Below are 16,956 nucleotides of genomic sequence, written 5' to 3'. Positions count from 1 at the left end.
GTGGCACCTCTAACCTCAAGAAATCAGAGTAGTTGATAAATCATAGTAAAAAAATAATAAGAAACTGACATATACTAAAAACTCACTGTGCTGTGCACTATTGTGAATCCTTTGTGATTTTAACCTCACACCCCAGAGGCAGGTACTGTCATTAGCATTGTTGGTTAAGGGGAAGACTGAGCTGCACGGACACTCAGGAAACTTGCCGCAGGTCAATGAGCAAAGAGGGGAGTATGCAGCATGGGAATGGAGCATTTGGGTCCAGAGTCCTTGCTCTTGAATCCACCATCTGGGGCCCAGCAAGAGCCAGGCCCAATCTCTGCCCTTCCATGTACAGAGCTTTCAGGGGGCTCATTTATCCCTTCTCTTCTTGAATTCCCCTCTTCGGGACAATCAGGACAAGGTGAGGGCAGTGACTAACACAGAAAAATGTACTGTCCGGCCGTGGCAGATGCTCTTTCAAAAGGTGACTTTTCTCCTTGATGCCAAGTTCTCTTTTGCATAAAGTTGTGGGATAAGAGCAAGGCTAAAGCCAAGGGTGGCTCACAGCCTGACTTGTTCCTGGTGGCGCCTGAAGTTGCTCTGAATATAAGGACTTTCTTACTTATCTACCTGGTCCCAGGGGAAGCTGGATGGCTCCTGGTCAAGACTTATGCAGTTAGTTTCCTTCTGACCCCATGGAAGTTGCAATGGCATCGATTCCTAGAGTGTGTCAACAGGACAGCTGGTTCTCTGTGGCTTTTAGAGTTTCTGAGACCCTGAGCCCCCAAAGGGGGCTGCACCAAGGGTTTAGTGACTGTTCATATGCCGTCAGCATCTCAATAGATGACTTGTGTTTCTCTGCAAAAATAGTACTTTTTAAGGAGAAAAAGCATGCTACCTATAACAAAAATCCAGTTCCCATTCCTATATCCACCTCCTTTTCCCCAGAGTTGACCTTGATCTTGAAGGTGATGCACACCATGATGTGGTATTTGAATACTCTTACTACACACCCCTGTCCGGTGAACACTATGTCAACTTGTCTCCCATATACAGGTTTGCACACAAATGGCCTCACAGTTCATGTCCTCTCCCAGGTCCACTTCTTCAGGATATCCTACTTTTGTGTCTGGGTATTTTATCTCCATGGGTCAGGTATGGGAAAAGGTACAGAGAGATTTCTTCTGATAGTGCTGCCCAATATTTACACAAGCACAGAAGAGAATTTGGTTGGAAATTACAGGTTACCATGATTCTTGGCTTAAGGGCAAAGTGAGAGACAAACAAATCGGGGCCTGAGCCCACGTGTTCCCAAGGAGGGGCAATCTCTCGGCCTGATTCTGTGCAATGCTGCACATCTTGGAACTGGCTGTTTCTCTGAAGGAAACAGGACCAGAGAGCAGAGGCACTTTCTCAAGTTCTCAGACAGTCTGAGCAGAACAAGTCCCATATCCCAAGTTCCAGATACCTGGCCCAGTGCTCCCTGCACTGACCTCAGGGCCTCTCGATATGAGGGTCCATGAAGGTCACAGAAGTATGTTTCTTTTTCCTCTTCCTCCAGCAAAGGGCAGCAGTTTATGTATAAACTGTTATAGTTGGTGGTTTCCTTGCTCTGCTTCAAGGAAGCTCCCTGAGAAGCCACAACTGGACTGTGTTCACTGGCCCCTGGGAGATAGGGCTATGTCCTGACTTCAGAGCCATCACCCAGGCCCTAGAATTTTTCCCAGGATTATTGATCTCTGTTAAGAGCAATGTGCTTCAGGAAGGTAAGCCCTCCCTGGACCTAGGGGATGAGTCTAATCAATCTAAGCCGATCACAGCGTTCTCACTCTTTTTGCTGGTGACCGTTCCTGGGACAGCCTGGCCAGTGAGCTGTATACCTCCATCTGGTAGAAGGTGTCTAGAAGAAGTTTGAGGTGGGGGGATCTTACAGAAATACACAAGGAAAGAAAGAAAAACCACCTTTTTCTCCCTTCTCTGTAGTGTGACAACAGGGTGGCTCTTGGAGTATCTCACACCCACGAGGGAAGTTTCTGCTGATACCCTGGGGTAGGCAGGCTGTAAGTAGGAAAGCATTTTCATCCATTGAGCTACCAAGCCATTCCAGAGTTGCCTTCATGCATTGACAGGAGACAGGTATTCAGTGTCCTCTCCAACATCAGGGACACTAGTTTCCTGTCCTTGCACAGGAAGCTCCAGCAGACACACTGGACAAGGGGCCCGTGTCCTCCTGGGCCTGGGGGCCACAGTAAGAAGGAAAGGCAGCTCCTCCAGAGACTGGACGCTGCTCTTAGCAGAGGCCCTTCTGACACTGCTAGAGCTCAAGGCAACCCGTTGTAATTTGTCAGTGTCCACAAGCTCAAGATTATTCACCTGCTCAGACTCAATAAAGAAAACAAGAGGGAGGAAAGGGATGAAGAAATTGATATGTGGCCTGGAAAAATATAGAAATGACTAAGCATAGGCTGACATCTTGTGGCTGAATCTGAAAAAGGCATTTCACTAAGAACTGAAAAGAGCTGTCATTGTGGGAACTGTGGGAGCTGGAAGGGATGGCCTGCGGTCTGAGAACACAAGACTTAAACTTGCATTCTGCCTTTATTTTTACTCATCTCCTTTATTATTACACTTTTTCAGTAGCCTTTCTCAGCATAGCTATAAGAAAAGGAGTATTTTAACTTTAATGACCACAGACAAACTTATTTCTGGCTAATAGTAAATTATTATTACCACTATTTTGGTTTTAGATTAATAAGCCATTCACCTAGTGTCATTAGATAACCCCTTTCTTTGGACGGTAGACATAATGCAGTAGACTTGAGTGATTTGTAGAGTTAGCTAACTAGGAGTTCAAAAGGTGTGCCTCATACCTTTCCTTCTTATTTATTTATTTATTTATTTTTGAGAGGAAGAGAGAGAGAGAGAGAGAGCACAGGGTAGAGGCAGGGAGAGAGGGAGACAGAAGGAATCCCAAGCAGGCTCCACACTGTTAGCACAGAGCCTGATGCAGGGCTTGATCCCACGCAATGGGAGATCATGACCTGAGCAGAAATCAACAGTCAGACAACTAACAGACTGAACCATCTGGGCGCCCCCCTTTCCTTCTTGAGAGTAAGCTCACAGACAAGATGTGTTCCCATTTACCTAGATGGAACCTAATAGCAATGCCTGGTGTCCATAACCAGCAGGTGGTAGACGAAGCCTTGAGTGCAGGTGCCTCAGACCCCAGAGCCCTGAGATAGAGCATCACTTCCTTCCAATGGGTAGTGCAAGCAAGGTCTGCACATTGCCTTATTTAATTTTTAAAACCACTCTGTAAGGTACATATTGTTATGCTCACTCTACAAGTGAGGGTGCGAAACTGAGGGTTCTTGAGGTTGGCTCCCTGGGAAACTGAGCCTTGGCCTATTTCCCAAACCAGGCCTTGTCATCTGTCTCCACTTTTGAGATAATCTACCTCTTGCTGTCTGCCTCAACACTTCCCTCCCTTTCTTTTATACGTCTCTCCTATATCTTGGGCTCCCAAGAAATTGTCTTCAGCATTTGTTGCTATGGTTCTTCTTGAAATATTAGTCAATAAAGAGCTGTTATCCCCACCCCCCCACCCAGGGACATTTACAATATAATAGATAAGGGGCTTTGAACACAGAGAGCCTTTGGGATTAAAAGGAAACATGTCAGACTGCAAGAAATATATGAGAGGAGGATATTTGGAGAGCAGGTAAACAAAGATCTTTTTTAAATAACCCCACAAAAAAATAAACAAACAAACAAATAAATAAATAACCCCACAAAGACAACACTGTCCTCGTCAGCCTAGGGCTCCCAGACCTCCCAGATTACATATCTGGTGTAATTGAAAATCCAACTAGAGGCAAGCAGTTGTTTACTCGGCATCCCGGACAGATTTATCACTAGACCAATGCACACACTACCTGAGAAGAGCTAGAAGCTGCTCCTAAAGCAAATAGGACGGATTTCTCCCTCTATCATTTTCAAAAACAATATCTTTATAATTCCAAAATACAAAGGGCCAGAACATTTTAATTCCAATTAACCTGCATCCTTCATTTTTCCTAGAATAAATTTGAATAACAGTGAACTGGTGTACGATATTGTCCCCCACAGAAAATACACTCATGGAACACTTATTAAGGTCAGTAAAATTCTGCACTCGATTCCAGTGTGGTGGTTCTTTGCCCCCAAGCGAGCAATGCTCTGATACCAGCTGAATGTCCTACAATTCAACTCAACTCTGACACAGTCTACCTGGAGATGGCATCAGATCCCACAGGTTAAGGGCCGAGTCCCACAAGACTGCTTGTCACTTCAGATGCCAGTCATGAGTCCAAGTTGTCACTTATGCTTCCAACCAACGGGGTATACATCAGAGGTTCCCACACCCCCTTCTTTGCATTCAATTAATTTTCTGGAGCAGTCACAGAAGTCAGGAAACAGATTTACTTATATATTACTGGTTTATTACAAAGGGTATTAAAGGATACAAACTAGTAGCCAGATGAAGGGACACTTAGGGCAAGGTATGGGGTAAGGGTGGGGGCTTCCATGCCCTCTCTGAACATGCCACTCTCCCCCAATTCTCCATGTGTTTGTGAACTGGGAAGGAATCTCCCAGAACCCCAACCTTTTGGATTTTTCTATAGGTCTCATTACATGGACAAGATCGATTAAATCATTGGCCATTGACACTTAAACTCAATCTCCAGCCCCTGTTCCGTCCCTGGAAATCAGGGGGTGGGACTGAAAGTTCCAACCTTCTTATCACAAGATTGGTTCCCTGGTAACCAGCCCCATCCTGAGATGCTTTCCAAAAGCCACTGCATTGACATAATCTCAGGTGTGGTTGAAAGGGGTTTGTTATGAATACTAAGACACCTTTATTCAGGAGATTCTAAGGGTTTTAGGATATTTGTGCCAGAAACATCTGGGATGAAGATGAAATACATATTTATTATAAATCACAATATCACAGTCAGGCAACCAGATCCCAGGCTAAGTACGTTTTCTAAATTACCTTATTTAATCCATATAAAACACCTACTAGGTATATGGAGATCTCTATTTTACAGATGAAATATCTCACTACCAGATGGATTAGGTGGCCTGTTTGGGGTTGTACGGACAGAGCTGGCATCTGAGTTTAGACATATTCATAGTATTTACCTGATTTTTTTGGTAGTAAAATGAAATATCAACTCTGATATTTTAAAAATTGTCCTTTTCCCTGTGTGATAGTGGGTAATGAAGGGAGGGAAAGAGTCTTCCTCTCCCCTGAAAGGTCTTCCAGTTAGAATGAGAATTAAATTGGATTTACACAGATTAACGGGAGGAAAAAAATTCCAAATTTTGTTATGTGTGCGTGAAGTCCCAACAATAAAATGGAGACCTCCAGAAATGACCAAGGCAGAGAGATTTTATACTTTTTAAATAGAGAGACAATAAATCTGTGAGGAATTGACAGGTCAAAGAAATCTTAACTTTGGGAGCTTCAGTTAGTAAGGAATTCTAAACAGAATTTGGGCTGTGATAGTGAATTAGTAAAAAGTCACAAGGGCTGTTTATACAGCTTTCTCAGCCCTGAATCTCCCATCTCTGGTGATAAGGATGTCTCTCTACCTCCTGGTCCTGGTCCAGGGAGGCTAGCTTCCACATGGGAGATTTATTTCCTGCTTTCAGGGGGACAGAGGAGGGTCTGGGCGTTCTTGCACAGGCTGTCTCTTCAATAACTTTTATTTAGGGGTGCCTCAGTTAAGTGTCCGACTTCTGCTCAGGTCATGATCTTGTGGTTCATGAGTTTGAGCCCCACGTCTGGTTCTGTGCTGATAGATCAGAGCCTGGAGCCTGCTTCAGATTCTGCATCTCCTTCTCTCTCTGCCCCTCCCCTGCTCACACTGTGTCTCTGTCTCTGTCTCTGACTCTGTCTCTCTCTCTCTCTCTCAAAAATAAGTAAACATTAAAAAAAATTAAAATAACCAATATGCCAAAATGACACATTTTGGGACAACCTGCCCTTGGCCCCTATGGCAAGAATGGTGGACAGGGAACTTGAACATGCATCTCAGTCCCTTTTGCTAATTGTAGTTACCTGGTTTCCCTAGGTATGTTGTGGGAGGCTCTCTCTCTCCTTTACTGTGCAATGATCCCAAGTTGGAGTCCCCTCTGGGTGACAGCAGGGATTCTGAGAACCCTGGAGAGTACCAGAATGTTCCTCAGGCCCACTTGTGCCCTGGGCACCTCCTGTTGCATACAAACGTTCACCTCCTCCCTCTTTCTGCTCCTGTAGGGCTGTGAACCCCTTTTCCCCCTTGTAGTTATTCTCTCTGGTCCACTCTGCCAGAGAATATGAACAAACAATAATTCTCCAAAGAACAATTAACACATGGCTTTTTCAATTCAATATTTAAAGATAATCTAAGGGAGTTACAATGCAGAAAGGGGAAACAAAATAAAATGTCAGATCCCTTTTTCTAGAATTCAGCAACTTGCTTCTTCTCTGGGGCCCTTCCTGTCTGCCTACTTCAAGAGTCCAAGTTTTCAAGATATTCCAGAATGCAAGACTGCTGACTCCTGTCCAGAAAACAAAACATCAATTCACATAATCATAACCTGTAAGGGGAGCACTCTACTGTGAAGATAGTGACTCTTTATGTCTCTAAATGGGGTGCTTAGTTCCCAGGGGGTACAATCTGCATTTAGCTTAACTTCACCTGTGTAGTGTTTTTCCAGGACACTGATACTGGCTTGTGTTTGATAACCATTTGAATGACTGAGGGGATGTGCTAAAAATGTCTCTTCTAAAAACTGAGGAAGTTTGCCCCAAATACAAATTTCATTTTTACCTTTAAAACCACAGGAAAGTCATGCTTAAAATATGCTGGGTTTTTTTCTTAAATTATGGCTGTATGTTGGGGGGGGGGGGGAGGAACCGGTTGAATTGCTCCAGGCCTCAAAATTAAGATAGTAAAACATAGACCACAAGGTCTTCTGAGGTTAAAGTAAGGTAACTATTAAAAAGCATCTTGCAAACTATCAAACACTATAAATGCCAAGCCACTTCTGTTTCGCTTTTGTTTTCAGGGTGACTTGACCCAATCCTTCTGCAACTGATGAGTTAGAGCTCATTAGTTATCAAGTGTGGTTCTGCTTACATGTAGGCATATTGGGAGAAATATGCCAAAATTAACCTTTGCATCTCTTGGGATTAATATTTTGAAATATCTGAGTATGCCTTTCAATTGTATATTTCTGGGTAAATGACACTTCTCTTCCTGAGGCAGTTTTGTTTTTTTTTTTTCAAAGGAGGGAAAGAGAGGGGCAGCGGGGGAAAACAGAAATTAGGATTAGAATTATTATAACGATAGTTAAAGAGAAAAAATAATACTGAGCCCTTGAATGAAATACAGGGTCTCCTCACCCTTCGCACAATGCAATAATCTTGAAAATTCATTTGTGATTTGTGATGAGGGATAGAAACAGAAAAGTGTTCATCTTTAGCCCAGAATGCTGCCCTATAGCCTGCATAGTTCCGATAAGGATCAAATAGGTGCTGGCTGTTACATTCTTAAAGCGTCTCATGACTGCCTGTACAGCTTCCTGGTTAATATCGAGCTGAAGGATAAGCACCAGAGAAAGCTTACAAAAGTAGTTTTACAAGTAGAAAGTCGAAGAAAACATTTATGATCTAATACTCCCTTACATCTCCTCCTCCTTGAGCACTAAGTGTATAATCACCACCATCATAAAGCAAAAGTGCAGCTCTTTCTGCCCCCGGGCCCGGTCCCCATGCTGTAATAAAAGCATCTTTTTGCACAAAAAACGTCTCAAGAATTCCTTCGTGACCGTTTACTCGCGTCCTCACATCAATTTCTGTATGTATATCATACTTCAAGAAAAGATAACTTAAAAAAATCTATACAAGTCATCTACACTCTACCTCACAAAATAAAATACTGCGCGCGCGGGCGCGCACACACACACACACACACACACACCAGCAGGTTGGGGAAATCATGAAGTCAATCATAAAGAAATTAAAAAATGCTTAATTTTTTATGCACATTTGTGATTAGTGTGAACAAAAGTGTGACTTTACTTCATGCACTTTTGCTACGGAAAGTGAACAAAAACCAGTGAACCTGGAAAACTCCCGAAACATGATGGCAGAGACCCCATCAGGAAAAAACTCAAGATGCCTTGATAAATAATCCAGTCTCAGTTTCTGGGCTAAATTTCAGGCTATAGCAGTTTAAGAATAGGTTTGGCACTATTATATATGCATGTATAGACTTATTTGTTACAATAGACTTTGTATATTTTTATTGTTATTTTTTATTTTTAGAAACGGCACATAATTTATATTCTCAGAGGTCGTAAGTCAGCTTTAACTACAATATTCCCTGATCCTAGCCTGAACCTTCCTGAGGTGCTAAAACTCAGCAAGGCGTTGTGGAAATCAATTGTAATTAGAGCAAGGAGAACCTATGTTGGAGTCTGCCCACACTCAGCACTGAAAGGACCTTAAATGAATTGTGTAACTTCTTGAGTTGTACTGTGCAATTCTGAGTCTATCTGGAGTTGGTTAGATATCACAAGTCAATGGCAAACACCTCTACAAGACTGCTCTCACTTCAGATGCCAGCCCCAAGCTTGGGAGTTCCATTTGCCTGCACTTCTGACCAACTGGCTATAAATTCAGGAGTTCCCATTGTTCCTTAAGTCTTGATAGTTTGCTAGAAGATCTCACAGATTCAAGAAAGGCTGTACTTATAAATAATTAAAATAAAGAATACAAGTGAGGAGCAATCAGATGGAGAGATGCACAGGGTGATGTCTGGGATGGTCCCCAAAGTGAAATTTGCATGTCTTTTGGACATGTCCCCCTCCTGGCACATTAATGTATAATCACCAACTAAGGAAGCTCAATTGAGGTTTGGGTGTCAGGATATTTTACTGGGATTTCATTATGCAAGTATGATTGATTGGATCATTGGCCACATGACTGCACTCAATGCCCAGGCCCTCTTTCCTCCCAAGAGGTTGGACTGATATCATGTGCCCCTCCCAAAACATGAGACAACTGGTTGGTATTTCCAGTATGGATACCTGCCTTACCAATATGGGAAGCTCCCCCTCTATTTATCCTATATAATTTTCCTCTTCAAGGTCTTCATGTACCCCCAACCAGACTCACTGGTGTGTGGATTCATCTCTACTCTCCTCAGGCCATCAACCTAACTCCTACTGTATGCACTGAAAAGGAAGAACAACCCCTTCCTACAGGTTCACCTATCAGACCTCATCTGCCTTGGATAGCCATCAGGGAATAAAAGAGGACTTAGAACTAGATGGAGGGGCCATTGGATGAAGTACTCCTGTCCCCCAGATGCAATAATACACCTAACTGCAGTCCCCTTTTATAAAGATGGTTTAGCTCCTCTTCACCCTGCTAAGCTTGTGCCCCCCTCTCTCCCTGCCCCCATCTATTCCTCTGTGGTCCACCATGAAACAAACTACCCTGTGAGGGGAGCTCAGATTCCTCCTTCTCCTGGCCTCTTTGGGCAGTGGTCCATTCATGTTTAATGTTCTGGTGAGAGATTTTTACATCTCCAAGGCCTCCCTCTCAGCAGGAAGTAGCTTCAGAAGATGAGACCTTCAGCCCTTTCTCTTTAGAAATAAGGAGGGTCAAATCTGTCAAAGGGGAATAAGAGAGAGCAGGGACAGGACTCTGGTCCCCTCCACCTATCTAGGAAATCCAGGATTCCTAAATAATAATAATGTCCCTTGGGTAGATCTTCCAGGATAGCTATAGCCTTTGGGTAGGAATATGCAAAGGGAAGACCCTCACTGAATGGAGACACTCAACTATGAAGAGAGGACCAAACCAGCCTGCACCAAGGTAGACCCCAGTACCGACTTTCCCACTCACTATAATGCTAAAAATCATATGTGGGTGGAGATTTAACATGCTAATGACACATTCAATGTATGTAACACCATATTCTGTCCACTGTGTTTGGGCATTCAACCTCCAGTATCTCCTTACCCCAACCTACTTGGATGTGTCTCTTTTCCTACCTTAGCCCCTTTAAAAATTTTTTCAGGGAGCTAGCCTGAAGGACGCTTTCCCTTTGTGTTGTCTCCCTTGTGCTCTGGCATAAGCCCTAATAAAAGCCTCGCCTGGAACTCTTACTTGACCTCTATGCAATTTCTTGTTTAGAGAGCCCAAGGACCTAAGTTGATACCATCAACACTCATGCCATTAGCCTCAATCAATGACTTATAGGACTTGATGGGTACACTTCCAGCTTCCTCTCCCCTCAGATGGGTCAGGTCTAAGGCATTGTGAACTGTACTAGTCCCGTACTTCCTGAGTCACCTTGGGGACAACTGGTTTGACAACACATTCTTCTTTGGCGATGTTTCCTCCCTGTTTCCTTTCCTACTCCAGTCCCCTGTGTTACTTTTATCACCCCAATGAACTAAATGCCCATAAATTCTGGACTCAGGGTATGTTTCTGGGGAAAACTTCACTAAAAGTATGACCAATAATGTTCATTCCCTATTGTGGGTCTTGATAACGTGGATGTATTATCTCATTTCTGTTGTCCCTGAGATCTAGCATCTTGTCTTTACAACCACCATGTCCCATAGCCAGTGGCAATACAGAAGAAAGCTGAGGAGGAAGGAGTCCTGGTTTATTCTGGTAGATGGGTATTTGTATGGTAGGGAAAGATAGGATAAAATAGGCAGAGAGGGAAAGGTTAGGACCTGAGGTCCCTGGGGGGAAAAACACATACTTTGAAACAATGCTGGGAGTGTCTGACCACAGTAAATCCCCTCTGGGGTAAGGTTCTTCTTAAGAATGTAACAGACATAACCTACTCCCACTCAGGAATTTGACAATCAAAATACTTAACTCTAAGAAGTAAACCATAAAACTTATGTTACACAAGGACAGTATGACCATAGTCTGATTCTTCACACAATGCAACAAACCAATCAGGCATGAACAACCTAATACCTAGAGTCACCTATCCAGTTAAGGGTAGAACCTGAGAAGGAAGGAAAGGGAAGGGAAGGGAAGGGAAGGGGAGGGGCTGACCAGAACCTTGTAAAACAAAGACTCTTGCCTATAATCTAGGACATTCACTTTTGAGTGCCCTCTGTCAATAAAGAGAGCTTCCATACTATTCTTTCTTTCTGATCTTATATTCTAATAAGCTTTTGCCTGCTGCTCATTTTGTGTCCACCTCTTCATTCTTCAAAGTGGTGAGACAATGAATCCTGGATATTGAGGGGAAAAAATCCTGCAACGTTTGTGTGTATATGTGCATGCCCAGACAGTTCAATTTCTAAAAGTAAATATTTATTTAGTATTTTTGGGACAGTATTTCCCTTACTGATATTCTGAATAATCTGGAGTTTAGCGTGTTCCCAAAGAAATAAACCTGAATTGTGTTCAAGAAAGAAAAATTGTATGTTTCCTTAAGGTAAATTATCAGATTTCTTACCATAATCATTTATCAGAGAGAACTGTGACTTTATGAGATAAAATGCAAGAGGTGTTTTTTCTGCCTTTCTTATTGTTCCTTCTCCTCCTTGTTCTCTCTCCCTTCTTTTTGCCACTCCATAGTCCTTCCCTACACTGGTATTTCCTGGACATTCCCCACCTCTCAGACACTTTTAAAAGATAGTATGCTTTGATGATTCCTCCAGATATCTGTCCCAGGGTTTATGCATTTTTACATAACAGCATATTTCCTCTATCTTCAACTCTTGCTAAAGCATTCCAAAAGACAGTGTCTCCCAAGGAAAGAGTTCAAAAATTGTTAGTCAGAATGTTATGTAGAAGTTTCTGGTTGTTCTTAGAATCATGAGTTCCTTCTAAGTCTTGGGTAATTCAGGAGGTATCAGACTTAAGTTTTGTAATGGAGAATAGATATAATCTGGGTTGATCAAGGATCAGATGGAGAGAAATGGTCAAGTTCTCTCTCTCTCTCTCTCTCTCTCTCTCTCTCTCTCTTTTAATTATGGAAGATTCCATCTACCTTCAAGTGGTTTCATGCAAGAATAAAGACTGGTTTACAATAGCTAAATAGCTCAAAAATATTTTCAAGAGCCCACAGTATACCATGAAACAGGTTTACTTTGCTTCAGGGAAGTGGGAAGGATAAGACATTCTTTCTATCCCTGAGCTTCAGGGATTTTGTCAGTAACAGTGACACCAAACATCTCTTTGGGCTTCTTTTTGGAACTGGAATGCCAAGAAGAGACAATTGATTTATCTCAGTATTTTCCACTGGAGAATCCAGGTTAGTTAAGAAGTCAGTTTGTTTCAAAATGTATGGGACTAAGACAAAAGAAGAGAAATATTTTGGTTACTGTTGATGTTTTTGCTGGGGTTGCAAGATCAGAGGACATGGTTCATAGCTAGTAAAAATTCTTAAATTTAATAGGGACCTAGGATTTTCAGAGTTCTGCAATTCTTCTTTTGAGAATTAGGTGTAGTGTTTTATGGAGGTGACAGTACCTTGAATTTTCTCTGTAGAGAAAGGAGTTTGCCATAAAAACATTGGATGTGTAACTAAAATATAATTAATTTTATTGTTAGAGCCTATCTTAACTTTTTATGAACTGAATTTGTTTTTAGTAAAAGAAGGCTACCTTTTCATCCAGTCAAGCATGTTTTCATAGCTCCCTTACAGAAATGCCCACATTTCTGCAATCCACTCAACACAGAAGGCCCTTTAATGAGGAAGGAATCTGTAATAGTTTGATGAGAAGCCCATTTCCCACCTTGTGCGGATTATCCAGCTGGTGTCACTTTAATTTTTTTTTTTAATGTTTATTTATTTTTGAGAGAGAGAGGTGGGGGGAGAGGCAGAAAGAGAAGGAAACAAAATTCGAAGCAGACCCCAGGCTCTGAGCTGTTGGCACAGAGCCCCACACAGGGCTCAAACTCTTGAACCAAGATCATGACCTGAGCTGAAGACAGACACTTAACCCTCTGAGCCACCTAGATGCCCCAGTATCGCTTTAAAATCCCTCTGGGTTTAAAGGTTTAATACTAATGATCTAGTGAAAATTGGTGTCTTCCATTGTTTAGTTAGTTATAAGGGTGTTTTGGAGTTTTTTTGTTTTTGGAGGGGGCCTTGGTCTGATTTGGACTGAAGACTTTTAATCTTCTTGTGTTTCTAGTTTGAGTGTGTTTTCACATTGATCAAGCATACCTAATAAACTTTTCTTTCTCCTAGAGGAGACAAAAGAAAATGAATGATTGCTGGTGAAAAGTGATAACTTTAGGTTAAAAGGAGTGTTATTGATTTGTTCTATGTTATATGAATAATTCATAACGAAAGGAGAAAGCAGAGGTGCTTAGGGACACAACATTTATTGAAAAGTCATAATATTAAAAGTAGGGAAGAATTAAGAGTTAGAGATAAAGGAATTTTCCATTCTCTGATCTCTAATTCAGATATCCCCCTATGGTCTTTGACAGGAAATTATTACTGGGTAAAAGAAGAATTAGCATGTGTATGGCTCTATTGCTTGGGTGCGTGTGTGTGTGTGTGTGTGTGTGTGTGTGTGAGACTACCAATTAGTAGTCTTCTGTTAGGGTATTTCTACTGAGTTTTCAGATCCTAACTTCTGTTCCTGAAATACACTTCCCTTTATTCTGCTGATCTCTCTATTTCAAATAGTCAATGAATGCACTCTTTACATTGGCAATCTCTATGTACATATTTGAAAACAAATTTTAAATCTGATGGCACCAAGTTTTGATGAGACTGTGAAGCAACAGAAATTTTTATATATGCCTGATGGGAATATAAATTTTATAATTGGGTAATATTTTATAAGCTAGAAAATTTATATTCTAAACTCAATAATACCCCTCCAATGTTTTCCTTATTGGCAAAATGGAGTTAATAATGTATCTACTTAACAGAATTCTTAGATTAACTTAGTAAAACAAACTAGTAAAGCTAATTGAATTAATTAAGTCACTAAATTAGTAAAACAAACAGACTAATAAAAGTTAGCTCTTATTGGGGCGCCTGGGTGGCTCAGTCGGTTAAGCGTCCGACTTCAGCTCAGGTCACGATCTCGCGGTCCGTGAGTTCGAGCCCGCGTCGGGCTCTGTGCTGACAGCTCAGAGCCTGGAGCCTGTTTCAGATTCTATGTCTCCCTCTCTCTGACCCTCCCCTGTTCATGCTCTGTCTCTCTCTGTCTCAAAAATAAATAAAACGTTAAAAAAAAAAAAGTTAGCTCTTATTATCATTAGTAGTAGTTGCAGTAACAGTTATAGTATATTCTTCTTGTTAACTATGTACTATAGAAAACCATTGTTTATAATAACAAAAAATTTTTTTGAAACAACTTCAAAGAATGAATAAGTTCTGTATACTCTTACAGTGGAATACTATACAGGCAGTACATGCATCAACAGGGATGAATCTCAAAAATATATCATTGAGTAAAAACCAATTTTCAGCAAAATAAAGTACAATACCAGTTATACTTAGGCTAAAATATACAAACAATATTGTATAGACTTTATAAGGTATAATTATAAATGCTTTAAAAGCTTAAAGAAGATATAGAAATAATAATCCCCAAATTCAGGATTGCTGATAACTCAAGTGAGGAATGAGGGGTCTGTAATCAGAGATGGAATTTCACTTTCCAACTTGGGTCCCACATAGAAGGGTGGAGAGAAGAAGGGCTGTTCTGCTATCAACGAGGTAGTGACCAGAGAATACACATCAACATTGACAAGTGCATCTGTGGAGTGGTTTCAAGAAGCATGCCCCTTGGGCACTTAAAGGGATCCAGAAATTTGCCATGAAGGAGATGGGAACTCCAGACATGCACATTGACACCAGCTTCAACAAAACTGTCTGGGCCAAAGAAATAAGGAATATTCCATACCATATCCATGTGCGGTTGTCCCGAAAATGTAATGAGGATGAAGAGTCGTCAAACAAGCTCTATATGTTAGTTACCTATGTACCTGTCACCACTTTTGAAAATTTACAGACCATTAATGTGGATGAGAACTAATGGTTGATTGCCAAGTAAAGGTATAAAACTGCAAAAAAAAAAAAAAAATGGAATTTCAATTGGATGGTGATTCTATTACTTAAGTTGGGAGTTCACTGTATCTTTCATTGTCTTTTACTGCATCTTAAATATTGCCCTCCAAATGAATTAGCACAGAACAACAGAAAAGAACAAATACCATATTAATGAATTGGTGTTTGTGTGTTTCCTGTGAATAGTACTTATTTGTTAACTAAGTAGGAGCCTGTATATTGAAAATCAGAAGTGTTCATACAAAAAAGGGCTTGAGTCTCTGCTGAGACTGGAACAAAAAACACACTGTGGAAATGTATGCATCCAATACTCACCAGTCAACACCCATAGAGTTACAGAAGGCAGGCCAGTTGGCCTGAGAACCAATAAGTCATCAGCTTTGCCCAAGTGAGCTGAATTGCTTTGTCTGTTCTGAATTTCACAAAATATTTTGCTCTTCCATGGCCCTAGGGATGGTTTTATCCATTTACATCTGAACTATTTTTATATTCCTTGCTGGCTGTTCCTTATCATGCCCATGCCAGCATTTGCTCTCATGTTAACATTTCCAGAGGGTGGTATTTTGCCTGAAACACATATCAGAGCTCATTTATTTATTTATTGAGAGTCTATCATGTGCCAATAATTATTGGGTACTGACTCAACTCTTTTAAATGTTTGATAAATGGCTTTTGAATCTATTTTTCTGAATATTATTTATCCATATGAGAAATGTTCCCGAGGTAGGCCAGAAAGGTGAAGCGGCTCTAAGGGACATCTTTCTCATGCTGCATGTCCTCTATCCTCACCAGTGTCCTCCTTGAACCCCAAAGTTGGTGTCCGGTATGTTTCTAAAAGATCCTCCAAGCCCAAAGCCCTTTATATTATGTCAGGGTTACTCATGATTATTAAGTTTGTAAACATCTTTTACATTTTACATTTTTGGTCGGAAGAAGCGAGAACATTTCTGAGATCAACTTATTTTTTCACTTAGTATCAGTTATAGGGCTGATTTTAAATCAATTCTTAGGGGCGTCTGGGTGGCTCAGTCAGTTGAGCATCCAACTTCGGCTCAGGTCATGATCTCATGGTTTGTGAGTTTGAGCCCCACGTCCAGCTCTGTGTTGTCAGCTCCGAGCCTGGAGCCTGCTTCGGATTCTGTGTCTCCCCTTCTCTCTGCCCCTCCCCTTCTCATGCTCTGCCTCTCTGTCTCTCAATAATAAATAAACATTAAAAAAATTAAATCAATTCTTAGTCTCACATGCTGTGGCTTAATTGTTTCAACTCACAGTCCAGAGGAGTAAACATGGGGCCACGCTGCATGTTGAAGTACTTCAAATGACTGAACGGCTTCTGCAAACACTAACGGGTGGGGTCACATGACAGCAAGAGAGATTTCTGAAGTGGAAATTTGCTTTCAGAAAAATCTCTGCAGTTACAGGGATTTCTGCAGACACAGTGCATGGTGATTTGTTTTTGTTTTTTTGCTTTTTCCAATTGGCTTGTTCACAGCTTCTATCCTTGGCACAACATTATTGCTCTTTTATTTGAATTTATCCACAGAGTTTATGATAATAATAATTATTATTATAATTATAATAATTATTATTATATTTTTCATAATAGCTGAGATTCAGTCAAGTGTTATCATGTGCCAGCCTGCATTTTAAGCAGAGTTTTTCTAGCCCAACCAGCCTAAGAACACCAGCGATAAGTCTCTAGTCCTACTAAGCCAGATAATTGACTCATTGCAAAGAGGGAGAGAACACGCTAGTGGAAGTGTGGTCTATTGTGCCAAATAAAATAAAAAGTACAATTGTAGGATTTTGGAGAAGGGTGAAATTTAACATCTGAAGCAACATCCTGATGGACTCAAAG

General features: G+C 41.2%; 1 pseudogene; it reads left to right on the top strand.

Annotated features, from left to right (window-relative positions):
- Window positions 1-3,146: 3,146 nt before the first annotated feature.
- On the top strand, window positions 3,147-15,108 carry LOC125935987 (60S ribosomal protein L31-like; annotated as a pseudogene).
- The last annotated feature ends 1,848 nt before the right edge of the window (window positions 15,109-16,956 follow it).

Source organism: Panthera uncia (assembly GCF_023721935.1).
Source record: "Panthera uncia isolate 11264 chromosome A3 unlocalized genomic scaffold, Puncia_PCG_1.0 HiC_scaffold_11, whole genome shotgun sequence".
Taxonomy (NCBI): domain Eukaryota; kingdom Metazoa; phylum Chordata; class Mammalia; order Carnivora; family Felidae; genus Panthera; species Panthera uncia.
Note: the sequence above shows the minus strand (reverse complement) of the source record. Positions and strands in the feature narration are given on the sequence as shown.